The sequence below is a fragment of the Macaca nemestrina genome, chromosome 4 (assembly GCF_043159975.1).
Source record: "Macaca nemestrina isolate mMacNem1 chromosome 4, mMacNem.hap1, whole genome shotgun sequence".
Taxonomy (NCBI): Eukaryota; Metazoa; Chordata; class Mammalia; order Primates; family Cercopithecidae; genus Macaca; species Macaca nemestrina.
The window spans coordinates 154,377,941-154,404,492 of NC_092128.1; the positions used below are offsets into that span (position 1 = coordinate 154,377,941).

General features: G+C 51.8%; 1 protein-coding gene across 13 annotated transcripts in view; it reads left to right on the forward strand.

The window, feature by feature from the left end:
* The window catches only part of LOC105483405 (mitotic arrest deficient 1 like 1), a 419,765-nt gene that overhangs the window by 183,257 nt on the left and 209,956 nt on the right, over positions 1–26,552 (forward strand). The window contains exon 1 of one of the 13 annotated variants that reach the window (XM_011744278.3): positions 7,243–8,554. The exons of 11 other annotated variants lie outside the window; for them this stretch is intronic. The gene's annotated coding sequence lies outside the window, so the exon portion shown is untranslated. Of the gene's footprint in view, positions 1–7,242; positions 8,555–19,661; positions 19,762–26,552 lie in introns of those variants that run through there. One more of the 13 variants, XM_011744279.3, reaches the window with a different exon arrangement.

The window sequence follows — 26,552 nt, forward strand, 5'->3', positions numbered from 1 at the left end:
CTGGTGCTGACGAAGTGAATCTGGCCGCCCACGCCAGGCAGTGCCCAGTGCCCTTCGGGTGGCTGCTGCCCTCCAGCAAGACATGGGGGCGCCGCTGGACCCAGGTGTCCATGAGGCCCAGGCACAGACCTTGCTTCTGCAGGAGGCCCACGGCCGGACTAGGTGAGTCCTTCCTCCTGCTACCTCTTTGAAAATCTGTGTGTTTTTAAACTAAGCTTCTTGAGTAACATTAGAAGGCCCGTGAACTGTTGAGCTGCCCCGAGCCTTTTGCCACCCATGGTGGGCATGAGCCACCTGCTGAGTCGGCTCGGAGTCAGCAGAGGCCATGGACTGGGGGTCCCCACTGTGCAGGGAGAGGGTCTGGCCCTGGGCAGGGCACTGGGAAGGGAGGTGGTGGCCTGAGGCCACCTCTCTCCTAGGGGGAGGAAGCCTAGGAGCTGGAATCAGAAAACCCAAGTTAGAACCTGAACTCTGTCACTCTCTCCCTTGTGCCTGGTGCCAGCGCCCTTTAACTCTCTTCGCCTTTGCTTCCTCTCTGGAAGAATGAAGTATGCACACCTCACCCCGTCTGCACACAGAGCCGATTCACAGATTCCATGAGGGAATGCTCTGAAAATATTTTTAAATTGTAATGTTCAAATATGTGTGTGAGGTAGTTCATCATCAACTCACTCAACAAACATATGGTTAGTTCTATTCTAAGGTGATGTGTGTTCCTAAAAGTCACCCTGCTACACAAAATCACCTTAAAAGCAAGATGGGACCCGGATAAAAATGGCAGCATGGTTGACGCGGTCATTGGCTGGACATAGGCAAGTGTGATGATTGGCACGACTCTTTGCCTCGAGGAGGACTAGCGCTGGCTTGGGGAAGTGGGAGTGGCGGCTTGCGAGTCACTGTGGAGTGGGGAGGGCACCCGAAGCTGGAGGGGTGTTGCACAGGGGGCCCAGCCAGGCTTGGGAGGCTCCCAGCACAGCTTCGTTCAGCCGAGTGCGGTTTTCTGCGTCCATCTTGAAGGAGGTTCTTCACAGAGGGGCGGTGGGGGACTTTTTGGCCATCACTCAGCATCCTATGGGACAGCCCCTCCCAGTCATTAACATGGGAACAAGACTGCGTTTTTCAAACGAGATACAGCAGAGTCAGCTGCCCAGCTAAACCACCTGCCTGCCCTGTGCCAGGCCTTATGCTGTGTGGTTGCTACTTATTACCATTCATCAAATTTATTTCCTAACAAATTGTATGTTAAATACCTGGCATGGGATCGGGAGTGAGTGGGCATTCGATGTATACCGGTCACTGCTGGCATTCATCAGAGTAACTTCTCATTTCATTGACATACCTCTGATAATCTCACTTAAAAATCATTTGGAGAATTCTGAGCTTGGATTTGGAAATCCCATGTTTGTGCGACAGGAATTTGTTGTTGGATGAAGTGAAGGAGCTTGCCCAGGTGAACAGGTAGAATTCCCAGCCCGAGTCCCTCTACACCCACCCCACTGCCTGACTGGGGTGCTGGAGCATGGTGTCTGAGAGTGCACGTGTGCGTCAGTGTGCACACGTGTGCACCTGGGTGTTCACGAACACACCTGTGTTGGTGCTCAGTGTGCCTGCGTGCACACGAGCATTCCTGTGTACGTGTCTGTGCTGCATGAGTTCTGTGTAGGAGCTGTATGTGCATATCTGTGTTGAGTGCTGTGTATGTGTGTGTCCATACGTGTGTACTTGTGTGCGCATGTATGTTGTGCTGTGAGTTCTGTGTGCACATGTGATCATGTGAGTGTGCACGTCTGTGAACTGTGCACATGTGTGCGTGAGTGTGCATGTATTTGTACTGGTGAGCTGGGTGCACGTGATTGCACATGTGTGTGTGCATGTGTCTGCAGTCTGCTCTCCATGCATACGTGAGTGCACGTGTGTGAGTGTGCATGTGTCTGCGGAGTCCGCTCTCTGCAGAGTGCACGTGTGTGAGTGCGCATGTGTCTGCGGAGTCCGCTCTCTGTGCGCACGAGTGCACGTGTGTGAGTGCGCATGTGTCTGCGGAGTCCGCTCTCTGTGCGCACGAGTGCACGTGTGTGAGTGTGCATGTGTCTGCGGAGTCTGCTGTCTCTGCACATATGAGTGTATGTGTCTGTGGAGTCTGCTCTCTCTGCACAGGTGAGTGCACGTGAGTGTGCATGTGTCTGCAGAGTCTGCTCTCTGTGCGCAGAGTGCACGTGTGTGAGTGCGCATGTGTCTCTGGAGTCCGCTCTGTGTGCACGTGAGTGCACGTGTGTGTGGTCTGCGGAGTCCGCTCTCTGCGCACGTGAGTGCATGTGTGTGAGTGCGCGTGTGTCTGCGGAATCCGCTGTGTGCACGTGAGTGCACGTGTGTGAGTGCATGTCTGTGGAGTCCGTGTGCTCTCTGCGCACGTGAGTGCACGTGTGTGAGTGCGTGTGTCTACGGATTCCGCTCTCTGCGCACATGAGTGCACGTGTGTGAGTGCGCGTGTCTGCGGAGTCCGCTCTCTGTGCACGTGAGTGCACGTGTGTGAGTGTGCATGTATCTGCGGAGTCCGCTCTCTGTGCGCACGTGTGTGAACGTGTGTGAGTGCGCGTGTGTCTGTGGAGTCCGCTCTCTGTGCAGAGTGCACGTGTGTGAGTGCGCACGTGTCTGCGGAGTCCACTCTCTGTGCGCACGTGTGTGCACGTGTGTGAGTGCACGCGTGTCTGCGGAGTCCGCTCTCTGTGCGCACGTGTGTGCACGTGTGTGAGTGCGCGCGTGTCTGCGGAGTCCGCTCTCTGTGCGCACGTGTGTGCACGTGTGTGAGTGCACGCGTGTCTGCGGAGTCCGTTCTCTGTGCGCACGTGAGTGCACGTGAGTGCGTGCGTGTCTGCGGAGTCTGCTCTCTGTGCACGTGTGTGTGTGTGTGCGTCTGCAGAGTGCGCTGTGTGCACGTGAGTGCATGTGTGTGAGTGCATGTCTGTGCTGTATGAGCTGTGTGTGTGCATGTGAGCATGTGACTGTGCATACGTGTGTGGTGTGAGCTCTGTGTGCGTGCACATGTATGGATGGTGTGAGTGCTGTGTGCGCACATGTGTGTTCATCTGTGTCTGCCTTTCTGGAACGCCGATTCTTTTATGCAGTTTGGCTCCTTTTCCCATGAGACCCTCATGGAACATTAAGCCCAGTAGACAAGGCCAGCCCCAGCCATTGTGATAGTTATTAAACAGCAATAAAGCAGAATCTGTATTTACAGACCCAGAGTGTGCTCAGACAGGGAGGTATTAAACATCATCCATCATCAAATGGAAAACAGTCAGATGCAGGGAGTGTGGAATGGAGTTAATATTCTTTTGGTTAACTTCACTCATAAACAGCTAAACTGCCCCCAATAAAACACCAAGGGGAGGAGGGGAGGTTCTCCCAGACGGAAGCAATCATCAGCATGGTCTGCAGACAGGTCCCCCGGGTTTCCTCGTGCCCGTGGGTTTGCAGCCGCGTCCCAGGGACTGTCCATTCTGCAGCTCATCGTACAGCTGCGGCTCAGAGCAGTGGTGCCTCTGGGTTCCTTTCCAGAATTCTCGCTGCCTGCTTTGCCTGAGGTCAGCTCATTGGCAGCCCTGTGGAGCTGGGGTGAACAGAGAAGAGACATTTACTTGTAGAACCTGAGAATTTGGGAAGGGAGGGCCTTAGCCGAAGACTGCTCAGGAGGGTGGCACGCAGTACACAGCTTCGAGTTCAGCCCGGGAGGTGGCGTTGGGGCACGGATGTGCGCGCTGGTGGCCATTCATTGCGATCCTCCAGTTTCCTCTGTCGTCTGTGAGTGGCTGCGCTCAGCCCAGGGGGTGCTGTGTGCACAGCGTGTGGCACAGAAGTGGCACCTGGGATGGGGCCGGGCATTGTGCGTGTGGGCACGGGGAGCGCTTCTCTTCCTCCTCTGAGCCGAGGCTCCTGTCTGGGCGAGGTCTAGCCCTCCACCTAGGAGCTTCCAGAATCTTCAGTGGGGACAGACTCTGGGAAGGACCCGCCTCTTTTCCCGCCCTGGGTTGAATGTGGGCCCCTTGGGCACAGGCCGGCAGCGCTCACCCCTTTCCTGCTCCAGACGTCATCACGGCTCAGTGTCGGGCAGGCGGGTGAGGCAGGGTTTGTGTTGCTTCTGATCTGGATCTGATTTAGCAGCTGAGGAGACGATCGCCACACACAGAGTTCAGTCTCCAGAAATAGAATCTGTACAGTTCCTGAACTTCCCCGTTCCACAGTTTTTAACTCTTTTAGACTAGAATTTTTAAGTGAGCTTCTGTGTTTCTACATCATTTCATGGACAGTGCCCCAGCCACAGCCTGTCTGGAGGGGAGGGGTGGGTGGGCATAGGCTCTGGGCCTGGGAGGAGGAGAACAGCATGGGTTTCCTGGCTAGCTGGCCAGCCCTGAGGTTGTGGGGGCCTTTGGTAGCTGAAAGGGGTCTTGTATTTATGCGCACATTGAAAGGCGATCTTACCGGCCTGCGCTGCCTTCCAGCTGAGGACAGGGACGTAGGGTACCTGTGAGTGCAGGCCTGGAAAGGGAGGGGCCTTCCACTGCAGGAAGGACGGGGCTTCAGCGCACCTAGGGCGTGGTGCCTGTGCCCCCACCTGCATCCCAGGAGAGGCACTGATTGCAGGGCTCGGCCTGGGGCTTGCATGGGACCCTCCTTGACTCCGCAGAGGCAGCCAAGGTGTCCACTGCAGCACTCAGGCGGCCTTCCCCGGGAAGTCCTTCCCTTACAGGACCTCCACTGCCACCTCTGTCACGGGCAGGCCTTCGAGGAGCAGGGCTGTGGTGACCCCCTGGCACAGGAGGTGTGTGCCATGTCTTCTAGGGATGGTGGCTTGGCCCCATGTGGGGTCCTCGGCAGAACGTTTGGATTTAACGACTACTTGGGGCTCACCATGTGCTCTGAGGCTCAGAGAAGGCCTGGGACGGGCTCTGAAGTGCTGTCTGACTGAGGCTGGGCTCCTCAGGGGAGACACTGGCTCCCGTCTCCCGCTGCCCTCCCCTTGCTTCAAGGAATCCTGTTAGGCTTTTCACTTTGCTCTGCAGCCTCCGAATCCCACTAAGCGACTGTCGCTTTTCCAGGGTGTCCTCAGGTGCTGTGCTAAGCTTTAATAAAGGGCTTTATCCACAGCTTCGGGAAAGGCTCTAAATAAATTAGATCCATTGGTTAGCCTCCATCGGTGATTTTTATTAACCTCCGGTTAAAGAAATATTGCTGGTTACAGAAGCACGATTTATTTCTGTGTAAGCCAGACTGGTGTGGTTCCTGCGGGCTCCCGAGAGGGATGGCACCGTGTACACACAGAGTGCTGGGCTGGCCATGAGAGGCACCTGAGAGGGCACCCAGCGGCCGGAAGGCTGGGAGTCGCTCTCACGGGGACACGGGGACTCTCACAGGGACATAGGGGCCTCTCACGGGGACACAGGGGCTCTCACGGGGACATGGGGGCTCTTACGGGGCCTCTCACGGGGACACAGGGCCTCTCACGGGGACACGGGGGCTCTCACAGGGACACGGGGGCTCTCACAGGGCCTCTCACGGGGACACGGGGGCTCTCACAGGGACACGGGGGCTCTCACAGGGACTCTCACGGGGACACGGCGGCTCTCACAGGGAATCTCACAGGCACATGGGGACACGGGGGCTCTCATGGGGATTCACAGCTGCAGAGACACGGGGACTCTCACAGGGACACGGGGGCTCTCACAGGGATTCACAGCCGCAGACACACGGGCTGGTGCTCGTGGCCTGGAGTGGAGAGCAGGGTGTGGAGGACGGGTAGGAGGCCCAAGCCTTTCATATCCTTTCTGGTCCCTGGTGGCAGCAGCTCCCTTGCTGAATAGCTTCGCCCTGGGAGGTGATCAGAGGCTGGGGCTTGCCGTCAGGGCACCCGGACTCAGATCGTGCCTCTGCAGCTGTGTGGCTTTGGCGCGTGGCTCCCCTTGGTGCCTCTGCTGCTTCTGTGAAGTGAGGAGAATGGTCGCTGCTGCTCATCAGAGGGGGGAGGTGACAGGCCTGGCCTGGGGATTAATTCTTGTTCATGCCGTTGCCTCCCCTGGGCTCCCCTGTCTACACCACTGGCAGAGGATCTCCTGAGAGGATGTCTGTGCCCTGGGGGACTACGCCATGCTGATGGTCTCCATTTCTTGGGGTCTCTCTCATTGAGCTGGGACCACAGTTCCAGTTCTTTTCATCCTCACTGAATCCCACAAAGCTGAGCGGGAAACATGTGGGCTGTGCAGAGTCGCCCTCGCTGTACAGGAAGAGAAACCGAGGCTGGAGCAGTGGAGAGGCTTGTGTGGTCAATCGCCTGGGGGCTTCACGTGTACTCAGGACGGAGACCTCCCGGCCGTACCCCTGTGCTGGTTCTGTGCGCTGCTGAACCATTTGGGAAATCATGTTATCTCACACATGCTGCAGGCTCCTCTGGGATAGTTACTGCTGCTGTTTCTAAAGCACTATTCCTAGTGCGTTCACGGCATCCCCACCTCCTTCCACGTGCGCCAGGTGGCTTCTCTTTGGCCTCTCTCACCTGAGATGCTTTGTGGCAGGAGCGTCCTCTCAGGAGCCTGAGTGCGTGAGTTCAAATCCAGGTCCCAGGTGTTGGCTGTGTGGAACCCGGCCAAGGTCTTTCATCGGTGTCTCAGTTCCGTTGCTGGAGATAGCGGGGATTGTCCCGGCGCGTCCTCACAGAGTTGTTGGTGGACTGAACAGGTTGGGAGGAATGAGCAGGAGTGACCCTTGGACCACGGCTTGCAGTAGCTGCCTCTGTCCTGTGAGCATTCGCTGTGAATGATTTTCATTATTCCAGACCGCTGGCTGCTCCCCTTCCTGCGGTCCGTCGTGACCACCAGCTCTGGGCAGCTCGTTCTGCCATGCTGCTGTCTCCCCTCCTCTCCTCCTCTCTCTCTCAGGCCTTTGCTGTGGTTGCTGGATCATTGCCCATGACCGTCTTAGGGGCCCTGCCGCCGTCCAGTGCGTGTGCTCTCTTGACGTGACAGGCACCCAGCTTTGCTTGAGTCATGCCCAAGCCCGCGGCTGCCACCCACACCCTGTTCCTACACAGTGCGGTCTGCCATGTTTCGGGGCAGGCTCGGCAGCCCGGCCCTCCCTGGCCTTGTTCAGCAGCCCTGGGCCCAGCCTATGTCTATGTTGGGCAGTGCAGGGTGTTGGGAGCAGAGAACGGGCAGAAGCCCCTGCCTCAGGGCTCCCTGGGGCTTGGCAAGAGGCATGGAGCGGTGCTGCCCCCACCCTTGAGAAAAAGGCTAGCACTCCGCAGGGCTGTTTGTGGTGGGAAACAGGTGCTCAACCAGTCTGGACCCCCAGCCCTGCCAAGCTCTCCCCGTGCCTCCACTCTGCAGGGCACCTGTAGCCTCCAGAGAACAGTCATGACCCAGCGTCCTTGTAGGCAAGATACCCGAGCATCACGTTCCCAAGCCTGCCCATTCTGGCCACCTCCAGCCCGCAGGACATGCCAGGTTGTGCCGAGGGCCTCCTGAGGAGTGCGGGACTGTCAGAACAGATTGCAGCATGGATTTTCGGAGGATTAAAGTTAATTAAAGAGCTCTTCCTTGCTTTCATGTCCTTGTGTCTACCAGCTATTTACATGCGAATGCTGCCGTGCCACCAAGGATGAGGGGTGTCTGCCACACCGCACTGTCAGGAGGGAACCACGGGAGAAGGAGAGGAACGCAGGGTTGTGTATTTACCCTGCGCCCTCCGATGGGACAGGGCCGTGGACGCAGACACGTTCGAAAGTCAGCGGCAGGGTCGTTTTCTTGCATTTCCTGAAGTGTCTATGTGGCTGACTGGAATGTTCTCCATTCAGGCCCCACCTTACACTGCGTAATGGAACGCATTACGTGTGGAAATATCTTCGCATAAGCAATTTTATAAATAGAGAGACTAGAGAGCAGGGTCTGAAGTTTCTAAGTGCAGGGCTGTGTTTTCCGGAAGCCCGTCCTCCTTGAGGAAGGTAACTTTCAGTTTCATGGAGTCAGCTGGTGGCAGCGTCCTCTGGCCCTCAGCAGCACTGCCTTGATGTGGACGTGGACGTGTGCGTGTGTGAAGGCTCCTCGGGTGTGTTAGTCCGTTCTTGTGTCTCTATAAAGGAATACCTGAGGCTGGGTCATTCTGCAGACTGTACAGGAAGCATAGCGCTGGCATCTGCTTCTGCTGAGGCACCAGGAAGCTTCTGATCATGGCAGAAGGAGGAGGAGGAGCAGGCAGGTCACATGGCCAGAGCAGGAGCAAGCGAGACGCTGGAGGTTCCAGACTCTTTTCAACAACACTCCTCACCCAGGGGAGGGCCCTGGGCCATTTGTGAGGGATCCGCCCTCATAATCCAACACCTCCCACAAGGCCCCACCTCCATCTTTGGGAAACATTTCAACCGAGATTTGGAGGAAACAAACATCCAAACCATATCACCAAGTATTTGCTGAATGAAGAAATGAACGAATGAACATTGATACCATCATTGGATGTATTTTAGCTGCAAAGTCTAAAACCCAGGGTTTGGGGGTGGCTGGAGTGTGAAAAGGTAGGTGGTAGTCAGGTATGCCATGTGCATCCATGTGCGTGCCCTTGTGCCTGTCTGCATGTGTCTGTGCGTGTCTGTGTGCCTGTCTGTGTCTCTGTGTGTGTGTGCATGTGCGTCTGTGTACGTTTGTGTGTGCATCTGTGTGTGTGTGCCTGTGTCCGTCTGTGTGCATGTGTGTGTGTGTCTGTGTGCGTGTGTGCATCTGTGTGCCTGTGTGTATCTGTGTGCATGTGTATCTGTGTGCCCGTGTGTGTGCATGTGCGTGTCTGTGTACATGTGTGTGCGTGCATCTGTGTGTGTGTGCCTGTCTGTGTCCATCTGTGTGTGCATATGTGTCTGTGTACATGTGTGCGTGCATCTGTGTGCATGTGTGTCTGTGTCCGTGTGTGTGCATGTGCATATATGTGTCTGTGTACATGTGTGTGCGTGCATTTGTGCCTGTGTGCGTTGTGCATGTGTGTCTGTGCATGTCTGAGTCTTTCTTGGATGGTCCCTTGCTGCTTTCCCGGGGAGCTAGTTCTCTCTGGCCTTGGCTGGGTAGGACGCGGGCTCTGCTCGCCTCTCCAGAACAGAGCAGGAGGTGCTGCAGGGAGCTGGGTGCAGCGTGGTCAGGCCAAAGCAGGTACCAGAGTGAGTTCTGTGTTCAGTATCCCTCCCCCACTGTGGGCTACCGTGGTGAGAGTTGACGTTTTTGCAGGGTGGAAGTGAGACTGTCTTGTGGAGTTTCCTGCTCTCCTCGGGCAAAGAGAGGGTTTAGTGACCTGTCATTTGATGGTATGCCTTCAAAGCTCTTCTTCATCTGGTTGAATTCAGCTCATGTTGAGTGTCAGTTGTGACCCATGTCAAAGGTGTACGCAGCTGGATGTAAGTTAAAGTGGAGAAGACAGACTTTATTCAGTTGCTGCTGACAGCAGGGGACAGAGCTGAGCTCCTTTCAGGTTTGTGCAGATGTGACCAGGCATTTTAAAAGGAGTGTGGGGAGCAGGTGCCCAAGTGGAGTCAGGGAAGTGAAAAATTACAGAAAGCAGCAAGAGGGTTGGGTAGCTTGAATGTGATGAGCCGACTCTGCTACGAGCTGGCAGGTCAGGGCTGGCAGGGACGGGCTCCTGCTCCCCCTCCCCAGCCCCAGACCGGGAGACTGGCCTGTCTTCCTGATGATGACGTTCGAAAGGGGTGGCTCTCGGTCCTTGAGAAGGACATCCCGGAGCTGTAGGAGGTGCGGGCATGTGTGTCTCCAAGGGACCGAGGAAGGATTCACAATTGTCACCTCGGATTTTCCCAAGTAATTGCGCTAGGAAGGGGAGGCAGGGCAGGCGCCTGTTGTCAGGTGTGGTAGAACCAAGGGCAAATCCTCCTGACAGCCCTGAGCTTTTTCCGACAGGAACTCGGGATGCTTTAGCTCAGGCTTCAGGAAGTCCTGCTGTGGCGGGTGGTGTCTCAGTGCGGGGGTCGGATGGAGCCCCCGTGTGCTGAGAGCTCTTCTGTGGTTCTCAGCAGCCGACAGTGCGAGTCACACGTGATTGTGAAGCTAAGTGTCTCAGGGCAGCCCCTATGACAGCACACGGCACATAGGACGTTCCAAATCAGCATTGGCTGAATGAGCGATGCCAAAGAGCAGCCAGCACCTCTGTTTGCAGGAAGATAGAGTTGACACATTTTCTTTGATCCTTCTGTTAAGTATAACGAAGAGCCCCGGACATTATCTATGGAATGAGCACAGCGAGCCTCTGTGGGGTGGAAGCCAGGCCTTGGGCCTCAGAACAGCGTGGCGGGGAGCTGCCCAGGTTTCCTCGTCTACCTCTTCTATCCCAGACTTGGAGCTAAGGAAGCACATCCCCAAAATGCCGACACTCCCCAGCAAAGGACTAGGGAAGCAGTAGCTGGGAAGACAGAAAGTGTAGTCACGGCCTGGCAATAATGGAAAGAAAAAGTTAACGGATTAGGTCAGCAGCAGAATGGAGGTGACAGAGGAGTGCGTTCGTGAACTCAGAGATGGACCGATAGGAACTGCCCATTCTCAACAACAGAGAGAATATGATAGAATAAAATAAGCAAAGTCCCCAGCGCCTGTGGGACCTGGGAATACGATGGAGTAAAAGGAATAAAGTCCCCGGTGCTGGTGGGGCCACAGCACGAGATCCAGCATTCCAGTCGTGGGGATCTGGGAGGGTCTGGAGGAGCTGAGACGGAGCCGCCGAGGCAGCAGGCAGCGTCTTTGTGACTAATCCGGTCTCTTCGTTGTTCTGTGGGTCTACTCCGATTGTCTGTGTTTTTCTTGAGTCAGTTTTGGTAGCTTTTGTCTTCTTAGGAGTTTGTTCATTTCACCTCCGTTACTAATTTTTGGCATGCAGCTGTTCATAGCATTCCTTTACAGTCTTTATTTCTGTAAGGTCAGCTGTGGTGTCTCTCTCACTCCTGATTGCAGTGATCTGCACCCTCATTCTTTTTACCTTGGTTGGCCCAGCTAAAAGTTTGTGTCAATTCTGTTGCTCTTCTCACAGAACCAACTTTAGGCTTGACCGATTTCTTTTATTGTTTCTGTGTTCTTTATTTCACTTATTTTTGCTCTAACCTTTATTATTTCGTTCCTTCTGCTTGGGTCAACTGAAGTTGGACTCCATCAAAATTAAAAAATTTGCCCCAGAGAAAGACCCTGTGAAGAGATAAAAAGACAAGGTAGAGATTGAGAGGAAATATTTGCAAGCTTCATATCTGACAAAGACGATTTGTTATCTGTAATAGATAAAAACCTTCTCAAAACTCAATAGTAGAAAAACAAAACGGACACACCTAATTAGCAAATGAGCAAAAGATATAGACAGACATTTTTACCAAAGAACATATACAGACGGCAGTTAAACCCATGAAAAGGTGTTCAACATCATTAATCATTAGGGAAATACAAGTTAAAACCACAATGAGGCATCACTGCACACCTGTCAGAGTTTAAAATCGGACACCATCAAATGCCAGCCAGTATGTAGAGAAACTCCATCTCTGGTGCCTTGCTGACAGGGGAGTGCCAGGGTGCAGCCACTCTGAAGCCAGCTCCAGGGTTTCTTAAAAACTGCACTGCAGCTCCCATATGACCAGCAGTCGCATTCCTGGGTGTTGATTGCAGTGAAATAAAACCGAGGTTCGGAAAAAAACCGACAGAGGACTCTTCCTAGCAGCTTTTGCGTAATGGCCAAGAACTGGAAAGAATTCTGATGTCCTTCGGTGGTGAATGGTTAAACAACACTAATGCCTCCGTCACACAGAATATTACTCAGGCTAAGAAGGAATTAACCGTGGATAAACATAACTTGAATAGATCTCCAGGAGTTTAGTGGAGCGAAGAGCCCAGTCCCTAAAGGTTGTGTGCTGCGTGATCCCATTTGTATGACGTCATTAAAAGGTTGAAGTTATGGAAAGCCTGTGGATGGCCGCCGTGAGTTAACGGAGACGCACAGGAGGAATCATGGCTGTGAATGGACAACCTGAGGGATTTTTGTGGTGATAAAAATGTTCTGTATCTTACTATATCATTGTCAGCATACGGGTTGTGATACTGTGCTGTAGTTTTGCAAGATGTTACTGTTGGGAAGAACTGGATGAATGCTACTTGTGATCTCTGTGTTATTTTTTATAGCTCCATGTGAATCTGTAATTGGATCAAAATAAAAAGCTTAGATCAGGCGCAGTAGCTGACACCTGTAATCCCAGCACTTTGAGAGGTCGAGGCGGGCAGATCACTTGAGGTCAGGAGTTCGAGACCATCCTGGCCAGCATGGTGAAACCCTGTCTCTACTAAAAATACAAAAAATTAGGCGTGGTGGCGCCCGCTTGTAATCCCGGCTACTTGGGAGGCTGAGGCAGGAGAATTGCTTGAACCCAGGAAGTGGAGGTTGCAGTGAGCCGAGGTTGTGCCGCTGTACACCAGGCTGGAGCCTGGGTGACAGAATAAGTGAGACTGTGTCTCAAAAAAAAAAAAAAGTCATCAGCTTCATTATCTCCTAACAGGAGGGTCAGTTTGTCCTCTGAAACTTTGAAGGCAGGGATCGACTTCTTCTCTGTAACTGTAAAAGTCCTGGACGGCACCTTCCAGCAGAAGGCTGTTTTATGTGCACTGCACATCTGGTGTTGTGTGGCCGCCTTCACTGGTGCTCTTAGCTGGAGCTTCTGGAGAACTTGCTGCAGCTTCTCCGTCAGCACTTGCAGCTTCACCTTGCACTTTCATGTGATGGGGACGGCCTCTTAACGTAAACCTCACGAACCCACCTCTGCTAGCTTCAGGCTTGGATTCTGCGGCTTCCCCACCTGTCTCAGCCTCATAGAACTTGCTCTGGCGTAAGGGAATGTTGGGGCTGGTTTGATCTATCCAGACCACTCAGACTTTCTCCATATCAGCAATAAGACAGTTTTACTTTCTTATCGTGGGTGTGTTCAGTGGAGCAGCGCTTTCAATTTCCTCTGAGAACCTTGCCTTTGCATTCACAACTTGGCTAGCTGTTTGGCACGAGAGGCCTGGCTTTCGGTTTATCTTTGCTTTTGGCACACCTTCCTCACGAAGCTTAATCCTTTCTAGCTTTTGGTTTAAAGGAGAGATGTGTGACTCTTCCTTTCTCTTGAATGCTTAGAGGCTCTTGTAGGATTATTAACTGGCCTGATTTTAATATTGTTGTATCTCAGGGAATAGAGAGGCCCAAGGAGAGGGAGGGAGAGAGATGGCCCGTCAGTGAAGCAGCCAGACACACGCAACGTTGGTCAGTTAAGCTTGCCGTCTTAGGAGCATAGTTTGTGGCACCCTAGAAACAATGACAATAGGAACATTTGAGATCACAGATCACCACAACAGATACAACAGTGAAAAAATGTCATAAATACTGTGAGGACGTGGCTCCCCAGAATCAATGACAATAGTAAGATCGGAGATCACCCACTGCAGACCACAACAGATATAGTAGTGATAAAATGTCAGAAATACTGTGAGGACATGGCGCCCCAGAATCAATGACAGTAACATCAGAGATCACCCATTGCAGACCACAACAGATATAACAGTGATAAAATGTCTGAACCCGGCCGGGCGCGGTGGCTCAAGCCTGTAATCCCAGCACTTTGGGAGGCCGAGGCGGGTGGATCACGAGGTCAGGAGATCGAGACAATCCTGGCTAACATGGTGAAACCCCATCTCTACTAAAAATACAAAAAACTAGCCGGGCGTGGTGGCGGGCGCCTGTAGTCCCAGCTACTTGGGAGGCTGAGGCGGGAGAATGGCGTGAACCTGGGAGGCGGAGCTTGCAGTGAGCCGAGATCACGCCACTGCACTCCAGCCTGGGAGACACAGCGAGACTCCGTCTCAAAAAAAAAAAAATGTCTGAAACGCCGTGAGGAGGACCAAATGTGACAGAGCTGTGAAGGGAGTACATGCTGTTGGGAACATGGCGCCGACGGTCTCGCCCAAGGCAGGACGGCCACAAACCTTCCATTTGTAAGCAGCACAGTATCTATGTAGTCCAGGAGAGCAAGGCGTGCCTGGGTCCATGCTGGCTCCTCATGGTGGCCAGCACACCGTACTAGTGTAAGATGTTAACAGTGGGGCACCTGGGTGTGGAGTATGTGGAAAGGCTCTACCATCTTCTCCGTTCTTCTAAATGTAAACTCGTTCTAAAAAAAAAAAGAGAGAGTCTATTAAGAAAACAAAGAAGGAGCCGCAATTTCCGCCTGGCAGAAGGCACTGGAGCTGGTGAGATCTAATGTGTACCCGGGCCTGATCCACGTTTGGTGCATGGCTGGACACCCTGGTGGGTGCGGGGAAGCTCGTGCTGCGGAAGGAGCTGTGGGAGGAGCGTGCGGCAGGTGGAGCACGGCTCCTGCGCGTGGGTGGGTGCGCGGAAGCTCGTGCTGTGGGCGGAGCTGTGGGGGAAGCGTGCGGCAGGTAGACCATAGGTCCTGCGCGTGGGTGGGTGCGGGGAAGCTCGTGCTGTGGGCGGAGCTGTAGGGGAAACGTGCGGCAGGTAGAGCACAGCTCCTGCGCGTGGGTGGGTGCGGGGAAGCTTGTACTGCGGGAGGAGCTGTGGGAGGAGCGTGCGGCAGGTGGAGCACGGCTCCTGCGCGTGGGTGGGTGCGCGGAAGCTCGTGCTGTGGGGGGAGCTGTAGTGGGAGCGTGCGGCAGGTGGAGCACGGCTCCTGCGCGTGCGTGGGTGCGCGGAAGCTTGTGCCGTGGGCGGAGCTGTGGGGTTCGGCAGGTAGAGCACGTCTTGTGCACGTGGGTGGGTGCGCGGAAGCTCATGCTGTGGGGGAGCTGTGGGAGAAGCGTATGGCAGCTGAAACGCCGCTCGTGCGCGTGGTTGGGTGTGCGGAAGCTCGTGCTGCCGGAGGAGCCGTGGGAGGAGCTTTCGGGAGGCGGAGCGTGGCTCGTGCGTGTGGGTGGGTGTGCGTGGCTTTGGTGGGATCCTACTGACCACCTCCCACCTGGTTGGTCTCCATGTGTAGACAGCCTAGTTCTTAGGATTCTAGGTCTCCAGTGTCATTTGCGACACCTCCTCGGGCTCCCTGTTCTGCCGGGGCTGTTGAGTCCTCACAGCACCTCCCATCAGGAGCCCTGGCCTTGGGGAGGTGGGACGGGCACGTTGCTGGGTTGTCTTTAGGGGTGAGCTCTTCCTCCTGTCTTCTGTTTAAAAGAGGACCCGCACCGGATTCAGGCCTTAGATTTACCAGTGCGTGGAGCTGTGGGCAATGCTCTCCAGTGACAGCCTGGGCTTCCGTGGAATTTAATTTTGATATATTGGCCTTTGTGTGTAAGAAGAGCCCAAACTCCCAACTGGATGGATTGCCCTCCTCACACTAGGCACGTCATCCCGAGAGGACTCTGAGCCAACCGTAAGGGGTTCGGGCTGGAGCTCTGGTTCCCTGCTGGGAGGTGGTGCAGGAATGCGTCCTCCTCCCCTGTCCTGACTTGTCGGCACTCCCACGCTCACGCCTGGGAGCCAGGACTCCGGCTCGCATTTCTCAGCATGTTCTTGGGCTGTGTGTGGTCTGCGTGTCCCTGGGGTTGTCTGTGGGGTCATGTGGCCCCTCTGGGCTGCCTGGTTTCTTGTTTTCTCCCACATCGTGTCTGGCATTTCTTTACTCAGAAATCAGGCATCTGTTGTTGGCTTGCCTGTGGAGTTTGTGTCCCTCCCTGAGCTCCGGGCTCCGTGGGGCCAGCCCCAGTGTGGACCTGTTGTCCCCTGTGCTGCTGGGCCTCGGGTTGGGTCTGTGGAGTAGATGGGTGTGCGTTCTGTGACCACTGGACTCTTAAAACACGCAGCCCTGTTTGACTATAGCACTGGACGTGTGCAAAGTTTGGGAACTGATCAAAAAGTATAAAGAGGCCATTGAAAAAGACCTTGACCCTTGCACCCAGAGGTAGCACCAAGAACATGGTGTGCATTTCATCTCCACGTCTCCCTTCTCTCCTTTCCTCCCGTGTTCATTCACTCAGCCAGTCTATCAGCCAACCAGTAAGCACTCACGGACACCCCCATGTTCAGATGCGGTGGGGGCAGCCGAGTGTGGGGACTGCTGTGGCAGAGCTGGCAGCCCTGTGTGCTTCCTGCACTTGTCACATTTTATTGCAGCCAGTGCCTGTGCCATTAAACATTCCTTGAAAATAAAATCTTTTTTGGCTGTACAATGTTTCTTTGTATGGACATACCAAAAGTAAACTCTTGGCCGGGCACGGTGGCTCACGCCTGTAATCCTAGCACTTCGGGAGGCCGAGGAGGGCAGATTGCCTGAGCTCAGGGGTTCGGATCAGCCTGGGCAACACGGTGAAGCACCGTCTCTACTAAAATACAAAAGATTAGCCAGGCATGGCGGCATGTGCCTGTAATCCCACCTGCTCAGGAGGCTGAGGCAGGAGGATCGCTTGAACCCGGGAGGCAGAGGTTGCTGTGAGCTGAGATCGCGCCATTGCACTCCAGCCTGGGTGACAGAGTGAGACTCTGTCTCCAAAAAAAAAAAGTAAACTCTTTATTGGAAATTTAGCTTTGATTTTAATTTTTTCATTATTATTGCTAATATGTGCAACATCCTTGGACTCAGCTCTTTCCACATATCTAATTCATTTACTGTTTCTTTAGACACAGGGTCTTGCCCTGTCGCCCAGGCTGGAGTGTGGTGGCGCCATCTTGGCTCACTGCAGTCTTGAACTCCTGGGCTCAATATATCCTCCTGCCTGAGCCTCCCCAGTAGCTGGGACTATAGGTGCACACCACCACACCTGGCTAATTAAAAAAAAATTTTTTTTTTAGAGACGGGGTTTCACTATGTTGCCCAGGCCGCTCTCTACTTCTTGGTCTCAGGTGGTTCTCCCGCCTCAGCCTCCCACAGGGCTGGGATTGCAGGTGTGAGCCACCACAGTCTGATTACTTTTTAGGCAAGTGTTACTGAGTGGAAGGGTGTGAACACGTTCAGGACCCTTGGCCGGTGTTGCCGACTCATTTTCCAGAAGCGCCCATGGCTGCTGTCCCAGCAGGCATGGTGTGCAGCCCTCACGGCCTCACTCATGCTGGGTGTTAGCATTGTACTTCTTGCCACTCCAGGTGAGGAACAGGTCTTAATGAATTTCGTGTTTGTCAGTTACCTTTCTTCTGTCGATTGTTGATTTTTCCCGGTTTTCTATTACTGTGTTAATGATTTTCCTATTGATTTGTAAAAGGTTTTCATGTATTTGTGGCACGTTTTCCCCAGTTTGTCTTCTACCTTTTGTGTTTTTAAGTGGCGTTTTGGGACCCGCGGAGGTGTCGGTGTGGCGAAGCATGCTGGTCTTTCTTTGTCATTCCTTCCACTGCTTCGGTGCCCACAGCCTTTCAGGGCCTTGCTCCGTGGAGTATCCATCTGGTTTCCTTTAGTTCTAGTGCAGTGAAGCAGGCGAGGGCAGGGGTGACCGGGTCTTCTGGGCTGGTTCAAATTGGGTCCACACCTACGCGCTCTATACCGCGGGGCGCGTTACTCACACCTTTGGCACCCAGGCTGCCTCTGTGAGAATGGCGTGATTGAAGGGCCCACCTCCTGGCCAGCACAGGGCCTGGCACGTGGTGCCTGGCTGGCGAGTGTATGAGTGAGGTGCTGAGCTGGGAGCGTGAGCTCTCGGAGTTCTGTGTCTGTATCGCGTCCAGTCAGCGGCCGTGTCAGCCAGGCGTCCTCAGCCCACGCTGCTGTACCCCGAGAAGGCAGCAGACGTGTGATACAGTGGGCGGGGGGCGTCTTCTCAGCCGGTGCCTGCTCCGTGTCTTTCTGTGGAGGCGCCTTGCCCCCCTGCCCCAGGCATACTCTCCCTCTGTGCGGAGTCTTCCTTCCTGGTGTGGTGCTCCCTGAGTGCCCTGCCCAGCCTCGCCTGTTTTTACAATGCTCACATCTGCCTGCCTTGCCAGGCTGAGTTCCGGGAGAGCAGGGCAGGGCCACCCCCCTCACCACTTGCTAGGAGCTGTCCTGACCCTGGGTGGGAGCCCACAGCCCTGGGCGCGAACTCAAAATGCCAGGAAGCAGCACAGGGTCCCTCGAGCCTGGTGGGAGGTACTTCCCGTGGGCGAATCATCTTGTTTGAATCCTCCTCATGCTGATTTCTGGCCCCATTCAGCCCAGCACAGCTCTGAAGGAGACGAAGGCAAGACCAGCTCTCCCCAGATGAGATGAGCTTTCAGTTGAGGAAGGACCCTGATGTCAGAGTTGTTTGGGTAATGGCATTCCCCTGACCATGGATGTGCCCTGAATCTTTTCAGGACTAGCGGGATCACTGCTGCCCGGGGTCTTTAGGTAGCTATTAGAGCCCAGGGCTGGGGAAGTGATTTCCCACCTGCCCATTAGCATGATGGCCAAGAGCCCAGGGTCGGCTTCACATAGGCTAGAGACCTGGGGCGCGCGCCTTCACATGGAGCCTCGTCCTCATCTGAAAGGGAGCGCGGACTCCAGCCCGTCTCAGGAGGTTCCGAGGAGAGACCTGGGGCGTGCACCTTCACCCGGAGCCTCGTCCTCGTCTGAAAGGGAGCGCGGACTCCAGCCCGTCTCAGGAGGTTCCGAGGAGAGACCTGGGGCGCGCGCCTTCACCCAGAGCCTCGTCCTCATCTGAAAGGGAGCAAGGAGCGCGGACTCCAGCCTGTCTCAGGAGGTTCCGAGGACTGATCCGCTGATGGTTTCACTCATTGAGTTTTTAATTGAACACATAGTTCCTGAGCCCCTGTTCTGTTCCAGGCACTGGGCAGGGACTGGGGCTGGGCGTCTCGCGTGAATGAGGCGTCAGGGAGCTGATGCGTGGAAACCCCTTGGCAGAGGCCTGGAGTGTGCCTGACACCCTGGGCACTGGCTGCCTGCTGCCCGTCAGTGGAGAAAGGCGCCTAGACTTTGCAGCATTGTAAGATTTTTGAACTGTAAAAGACCACGCCCTTGGCCGGGTGCGGTAGCTCAAGCCTGTAATCCCAGCACTTTGGGAGGCCAAGATGGGCGGATCACGAGGTCAGGAAATCGAGACCATCCTGGCTAACACAGTGAAACCCCGTCTCTACTAAAAAAATACAAAAAACTAGCCGGGCGAGGTGGCGGACGCCTGTAGTCCCAGCTACTCTGGAGGCTGAGGCAGGAGAATGGCGTAAACCTGGGAGGCGGAGGTTGCAGTGAGCTGAGATCCGGCCACTGCACTCCAGCCTGGGCGACAGAGCGAGACTCCGTCTCAAAAAAAAAAAAAAAAAAAAAAAAAAAGACCACGCCCATCTAATTCCCTGTTTTGCTGATCGGAAACGCTGGAGACCTAGAGAGGAAAAGGACCCATCTGCTCAGGCTAGGTGGTGGCCCCAGGGCTGTGACTCCACTGTGCTGTCTGTCTCCCGCGTTGCCCTGCTCTCCTTTCTGTGTCCTGTCAAATAAACTGCACTGAAACTGGAACCACGCAGCACAGGGCCTGTCTCAGGCCCCACATCCCCGTGGGTCAGGCATGCTTGCTGGACCTCGCGAGGGTCACGTCCTCCTCCCTGGTGAGGGGCCGTCTGCAGCCACTGTGGCTTGGGTATGGCTTCCTGTCAGGATGGTCCCAGTGCCCTCCCAGCTGTGAGTGGCACCCACATCATCAGAGCGTAGGTGTGAGGAGCTGCTGTAACGAGGCTGGTGCTGGTTCAGGTGGATGCTGGGGGATGCATTTATACAACGAACACAAATGAAGTGGAATTTGTCATAGAGCAGTGTGAAATGTAAGTAAAATTGCCTCGGGAAATCGTAATTGATTCCACTCCTTCCTACAATAGGTGTTGTAGAGCTTTTTATCAGAGGTTGAAATTGCAAGAACCAGGCTTGCTGGTGGGGAGCCCAGAGGAGCAGCTTTTCCCCTCCCCTCTCCAGCTACGTGTGGGTGGTGGAGGCCGGTGGGGAGGGTGACGGCGGGAAGCCAGAGGAGGAGCTGGCTGAAGTCACCCCGAGACAGCTGTGGGGCAGGGCAGGGAGAGTGCTCTGTGCACCTGGTGCAGCTACAGGCAGAGTGGTGAGCGGTGGGAGAGGACCCCGTGCCTCCTCTCTGAGCGGCCTGGTGTTCAGCCTCCTGCTGCCTTCGGGAGAGCTTGCATAGGTGCGGTTCATGGAGAATGCACAGCTGGTTGCTGGAGGGAAGATGCTGCTGAAGGCTGGGGACCGTTTTTTCTCCTGGGGGCTCCTCCGAATCCGGTCTCTCAGCAGAAATAGAGCTTTGTCAACAGTAAACCAGGTTTATTGGTCAGATAAGATAACCTTATAATGAGGCTTGTGGAACTTAAAGGAGGCAAAAATGAAGAAGAACAGAGAGGGTGGAATGAGAACGAGGGAGAGACGTGGTATCATCAAGCGCCGAGCAGGGTGGCTGAGAGCACCAGGCGCAGGTTGGGGGCTGAGGAGGACAGAAACGCATCTGACAGCAGGGTGCCTCCCCGGGGCCCCAGAAACCCTCGCTGACCTGTGGTATTGCCCTTCAGAACCTGGTCTTTGGTGCCCATTACAGAGAACCCTTTCATCGGGAAAGGAGACAGTTTCTCCTCATTCTCAGTGTCCTCTGCTAGGGCGGCGTCTGGTTTGTTTTGGAGGCGTTTTCATCAAGCGCAGATGGGCAGGTTCCGCTCCTTCGGGGTCCGGCCACCTGTCGCTGGTGCCCTGGCTCACCCAGGGGCCTCTGCACATCAAGGCTGTTCTGGGGCCTGCGTGTAACAGGCTCTAATTAGCATAAGCAAGTGAATTAGCCTTATCTGCTCATGAAAGAAGTGAAGCAAGAAATGCGTTTGGTGACACTTTGTCAGGGCTTTGTTCGAGTTGCTATACGGAAATTATTAATAGTAGAATTGCATTCTGTTACAATCACCCTCTAATTCAGTCACCATCCATTGAACTGGCCGTTTTACCCCATTAACGAGGTAATGAGTTTGGATGACTCTGAAAACTTTGTGACCTCCACCCTGGGCTTCACTACGGGCTGGGGGAGCCTCCTCAGGCTGCCTGTGGACCTTCCGCGGAGCGTGGGGTGGGGCGTAGCGGTCACACACCTGTACACAGCGCTGGGTTCCGCCTTTCTGGGGCCCTCTCTGCCAGCCAGGGGTGCCCTGCAGAAATGAGGCTGGAATTACACAGGGAGCAGCTTGGGCCAAAGGCTCGATTTCCATCTGCTCCATGAGTGTGGCGAGCCCAGTGTCCACAGGACTGTGCAGGAGGGGACAGCCGGCATCTGCCCTTTCTGGAGACCTTTCTCCCGACACTCATATCTGGGCGCTGGGGATGATCTTGTTTCTGTTCCTTGGATTTTTACATCTGTCCGGCTCCATCTTTCCTTTCTTCCCCTCTCTCATTTCACTGTAATCACAACTCGCACATTAACCTCAAATTACCCTCTATCAATCACTCTCTTGCCTAGAAACTTCCTGGGCTCCTTCTCTTCTGCTGCTGTGGGTGTGTCATGCAGGGTGCACTGGGCCTGCCACCAGCTCCCACCACGGGGAAGTCGGGCCTCTGGGGGCCGAACTGGGCTCAGGGTCCTATCTGAGTGTGTTTGCCCTGAGCTGTTTGTAAATGGGACTTACAACCACAGCCACGGTCTTCAAATTACGGAGTTTCATTTAAAAAAAAAATTACTCCTGTTTAATCTTTTTATTAGAGCATAACAAACATACAGAAAGTGCTCTGTCCTGAGAGTACAACATAGGGGGCGATGATGAGACCAGCCCATCCATGTCTCAGCTCCACGGTCAGGAACACGGTGTTACCAGGGCCCCTGGTTCACCCGCCTGCTCCTCCACCTCCCCCAAAGCCCCGCCTTGCGGATTCCAACACGCCGATTAGTTTTGCCCATTTAAAAATGTTGTAAAATGGAGCTGTGCAGTATGTAATCTTTTGTGTTTGGTTTCTGTTGCTGTGTGCAGTTATTTCATTTCCATCTTAGCAAGAGATCACATAATTTTTTTTTATTCTTCCGTGAATGGGCATTTGAATTTCTTTATTTCTTGGCTATTGTGACTAACACTACAGAATGGGAGAATATATCATCTTTTGTTAGGTATTTGTATTGCAAATGTCTCCTCCCATTCCGTAGCAGCTTTTCACTCTTTCTAACTCAACAGAAATTCTTAATTTTAATGAGATCTAATTGATCAATCTTCACCTCCCTTTGTGGTTGTGATTTGCGTGTGTCCTGTTTAAGAAAGCTCTGCCACCCTCTAGGCTGTTCCAGGGTTTCACTCTTGTCTTCTTGGTGGCTTTGCTTCTTCACACTGATGGTGGCACTGCACAGCCTTGTTGCCTGCGCAGCCTTGTTGCACTGCGTGAAGCTTTTTTTTTTTTTTTTTCATTTTTCTTGCCAACGTGGGTATCCAGTGGACTCAGCACCACTTACTGCAGAGCTGCTCCTCCCCCCTGTGCCATGGTGCTGGTTACACCTTCACGTGAGCTGGCTCTGTCTGTATTGGCTGTTTCTGGAATCTGTATTTGTATCATTGGTGTGTTCATCTCCTTTTGGCAAAACCACAAGTCTCCATTCCTGAGACTGTTAGAGTCTCGTCACCTGATGGGTTGGTGGCCCTCTTTGCTTGTCTGCGTCCCGGCTGCCCTGGCTCTGTGTGGCACTCCGCCTTGTCGCGTAGATTTTGTAGCTCAGCCTGTCGGTCTCACCAGCAGACTTGCTATTTGCTAGAGTTTTTATTGAGAATGCGTTGATTAAATGACATCTGCCCAATATTGAATCTTCTACTCCATGGACGTACTATATGCTAACATGTGTTTAGATCATACTTATTTTCTCTCAAAATTGTTTCATGATGTTTTCTGGGTGGGTATATCATAGGTTTTGTCTTTTATGAGTAATAATGTTTGTGTTTATATGTAGAAATCTAGTTGAACTTTGATTCTTGACTTTGGTCCTGCAGCATTGCTAAATCTACTTATTATTATTATTTTTTTTTTGAGACGGAGTGTCACTCTGTGGCCCAGGCTGGAGTGCAGTGGCCGGATCTCAGCTCGCTGCAACCTCCGCCTCCCGGGTTCACGCCATTCTCCTGCCTCAGCCTCCCGAGTAGCTGGGACTACAGGCACCTGCCACCTCGCCCGGCTAGTTTTTTTTGTATTTTTTTTTAGTAGAGACGGGGTTTCACTGTGTTAGCCAGGATGGTCTCGATCTCCTGACCTCGTGATCCGCCCGTCTCGGCCTCCCAAAGTGCTGGGATTACAGGCTTGAGCCACCGCGCCCGGCCCCTAAATCTACTTATTTTAATACTTTGTTTGTAGATTATATTGACTTTTCTGTGTTCATAATCGAGTGATTTCATAATAGCTTTCATTGTTTTCTCGATCTTCATACCTTTCATGCCTCTTCTTGTCTGATCTGCGGCTTAGCGTCGCCAGTGCTGTTTTGAACAGATGTGCTGATAGCTGGTGTTTGTTCTGCATCCTCAGAAGAAAAGCTTTCAGCATTTCACTGTTAAAGATCATGCTGATGACTTTAGTAAGGAAATCCTTTTCAGATTAAAGTTCTCTCTATTCCTCATTCGCTAAGAGAGTTTTGCTTTTGTTTTGTTTCATAATTTTTATCGTGAATAGATGTCGAATTTTAATCAGATGCCTTTTCTGCAAATATTGAGATGATCATTTGATTTTCTTCTATATTTCATTAATGCGCATTAAATTAATTGATTTTCAAATGTTAAACCGAACTTACATTCCAGGAATAAATGAGCATGGCCTATGGGTTACGCTCTGTGTGTAATGTTTTATTTGGGCCGGGCGCGGTGACTCAAGCCTGTAATCCCAGCACTTTGGGAGGCCAAGACGGGCGGATCACGAGGTCAGGAGATCGAGACCATCCTGGGTAACACAGTGAAACCCCGTCTCTACTAAAAATACAAAAACTTAGCCGGGCGAGGTGGCAGGCGCCTGTAGTCCCAGCTACTTGGGAGGCTGAGGCAGGAGAATGGCGTGAACCCGGGAGGCGGAGCTTGCAGTGAGCTGAGATCCGGCCACTGCACTCCAGCCTGGGTGACAGAGCGAGACTCCGTCTCAAAAAAAAAAAAAAAAAAATGTTTTATTTGGTTTGCCAATGCGTTAATTAGGGATTTTGCATCTGCATTTATTGGAGAGAAAGGTCATTAATTTTCATTTCTGAGAATGTCCTTTTCAGGTTTTGATGTCATGGCTTTTCTGGCCTCAGAAAATGTTAGCAAGTTCTGTTCGGTTGTTTCTGTAATCGTTTTATAAGGTTGGTGATATTTCTTCTTAACAGCTTTGGTAGAGTGTGCCAGTGAAAACATACGGGCCTGGGGGTTTCTTGTTTAGAAGATTTTAAATTTGGGCTTGATTTCTTTTAATAGCTTTGAAACATCAGATTTTCTTTTTCTTCTTTATTTGGTTATGGTAAAAGTTAGTTTTTAACTTTTAAAACTTCGTTTTATCAAGACTTTAAACTTCGTTTGTGTAAAGTTGTTTATTGTCATGTTTTTAATATTTTTGTGATCTCTAGTTATGTCTTTTTCAATATTGTTATTCGCTTATTTATTCTTTTTACTCTGTCTCATCAAGGGTTCATCAATTTTTTTAGTCATTTGGAGGAACCATCCTTTGGCTTTATTGATTCTTTCCCATATGTATTCTATTTCATTAATTTGTTTTGTTACTTCTTTCTTTGAGTCTAATTTGATATTCTAACTTTTTGAGTTGTATATGTAGATAATTGATAGTTATGCTTTCTTATCTTACAGTATATGCATTTAAGGTTGTCAATTTAGTTGCGTACCATACGTTTTGATGTGTTGTATTTTCCTTATCATTAGGTTCAAACCATTTATCAATTTCCATTGTGATTTTTATTCTGACCAATAGGTTATTCAGAAATAAATTTCTCAAATTCCCAACATTTGGTGATTTTCAGGTATCTTATTGATTTCTAGCCTTATCTCCCTGTGCTCAGAGACTATCCTCTGCATGACCCCAGTCCTATAAAACTTACCAAGAAGTGCTCTATGGCCCCATCGGAAGTCAGTTTTGTAAACGGCCCATACACACTTGAAAATAGTATGCATTGTGCAGTTGTTGAGTGCAGTGTTTTGCAAATAGCTACATCTCATTTGTTAATCATATTCTTCATATTTCTTTTATGATGTTTTTTCTCAGCTCCTGCAAGGATTGTATTGAAATTTCCCATTATGATTGTGAGTTTTGTCTATTTCTGCTTTTAATTTTGTCAATTATTGCAGTATGTCTTTGGATGCTGTTTTATTAGGCACATATAAATTGTGAATTATCTTCCTGGTGAATCTTGCCTTTTGTTATTATGAGACATTCTTTATCTCTGTGGATTGTTTTGATTTTTAAATCTCCTTTGTGGGATATTAATATGGATATGTCAGCTTCCCGTGTTTAATAGCATTGACACCTTTTGCTTTTTCACTTTCCATTTTGAGCATTTTTAAATTGTTTCATTATAAATGTAGTATACTGGAAATATATAGTATTTATATTCAGCTTAAAAATCATTTCTTAGTCGAAATATTTAATCTAGTTGTAACTGATATAGTTAATGATACATTTGCATTGAGATTAACTATCCTAACAATTTCCTTTAGTTTCTATTTCTTTTTTTAAAAAAATCTTACTTGTAGAATAAATATTTTCTTTGTTATCGTTATCTTGTTATTTATACTTTTTGTGTGTGTGTGTGTGAGACGGAGTCTCGCTGTGTTGCCCAGGCTGGAGTGCAGTGGCCGGATCTCAGCTCACTGCAAGCTCCGCCTCCTGGGTTCACACCATTCTCCTGCCTCAGCCTCCCAGGTAGCTGGGACTACAGGCGCCCGCCACCACGCCCAGATAATTTTTTGTGTGTATTTTTAGTAGAGACAGGGTTTCACCATGTTAGCCAGGATGGTCTTGATCTCCTGACCTTGTGATCCGCCCGTCTTGGCCTCCCAAAGTGCTGGGATTACAGACCTGAGCCCCCGCGCCTGGCCATATGCTTTTAAGTAATTTTAGTAGTTATGTTGGTGATTATAAGATAGACTATAATTATTTACTTACCAAAATCTAATAAAAGTAATACTTCTTTTCCTTCTAGACAGTCCAAGCATCTTAAAATCCTTTTTTCTGTTTCCATTTGCTCCATTCATAGGCTATTGGTGTAGAGTACTTGATTCATACACTTATGTGTTTGAAAATATACCGTTTTTATATATTCATTTATATGGACATATTTCTAACCCTTTTTATTCCTCTGTATTGCCACCTGTATCTCTAAGCACCCATCTGTGATCATTTTTCTTCTGTCTGCAAAATACCCCTTGTTTCCTTTGATACAGATTTCATGCTGAGGAATTACCTGATTTTCTTGGGGGGAAGAACATGTTTAATTCACTTTCATTTCTGAAGAACAGTTTGGCTGGGTATAAAATCATAGGTTATCACTGCCTGTCCCACTCGCCATCCTACAACCCTTTGAACCTATCATTCCACTGTCTTTTGACTCCCACTGGTTCTGCTCAGAAACGAACTGTCA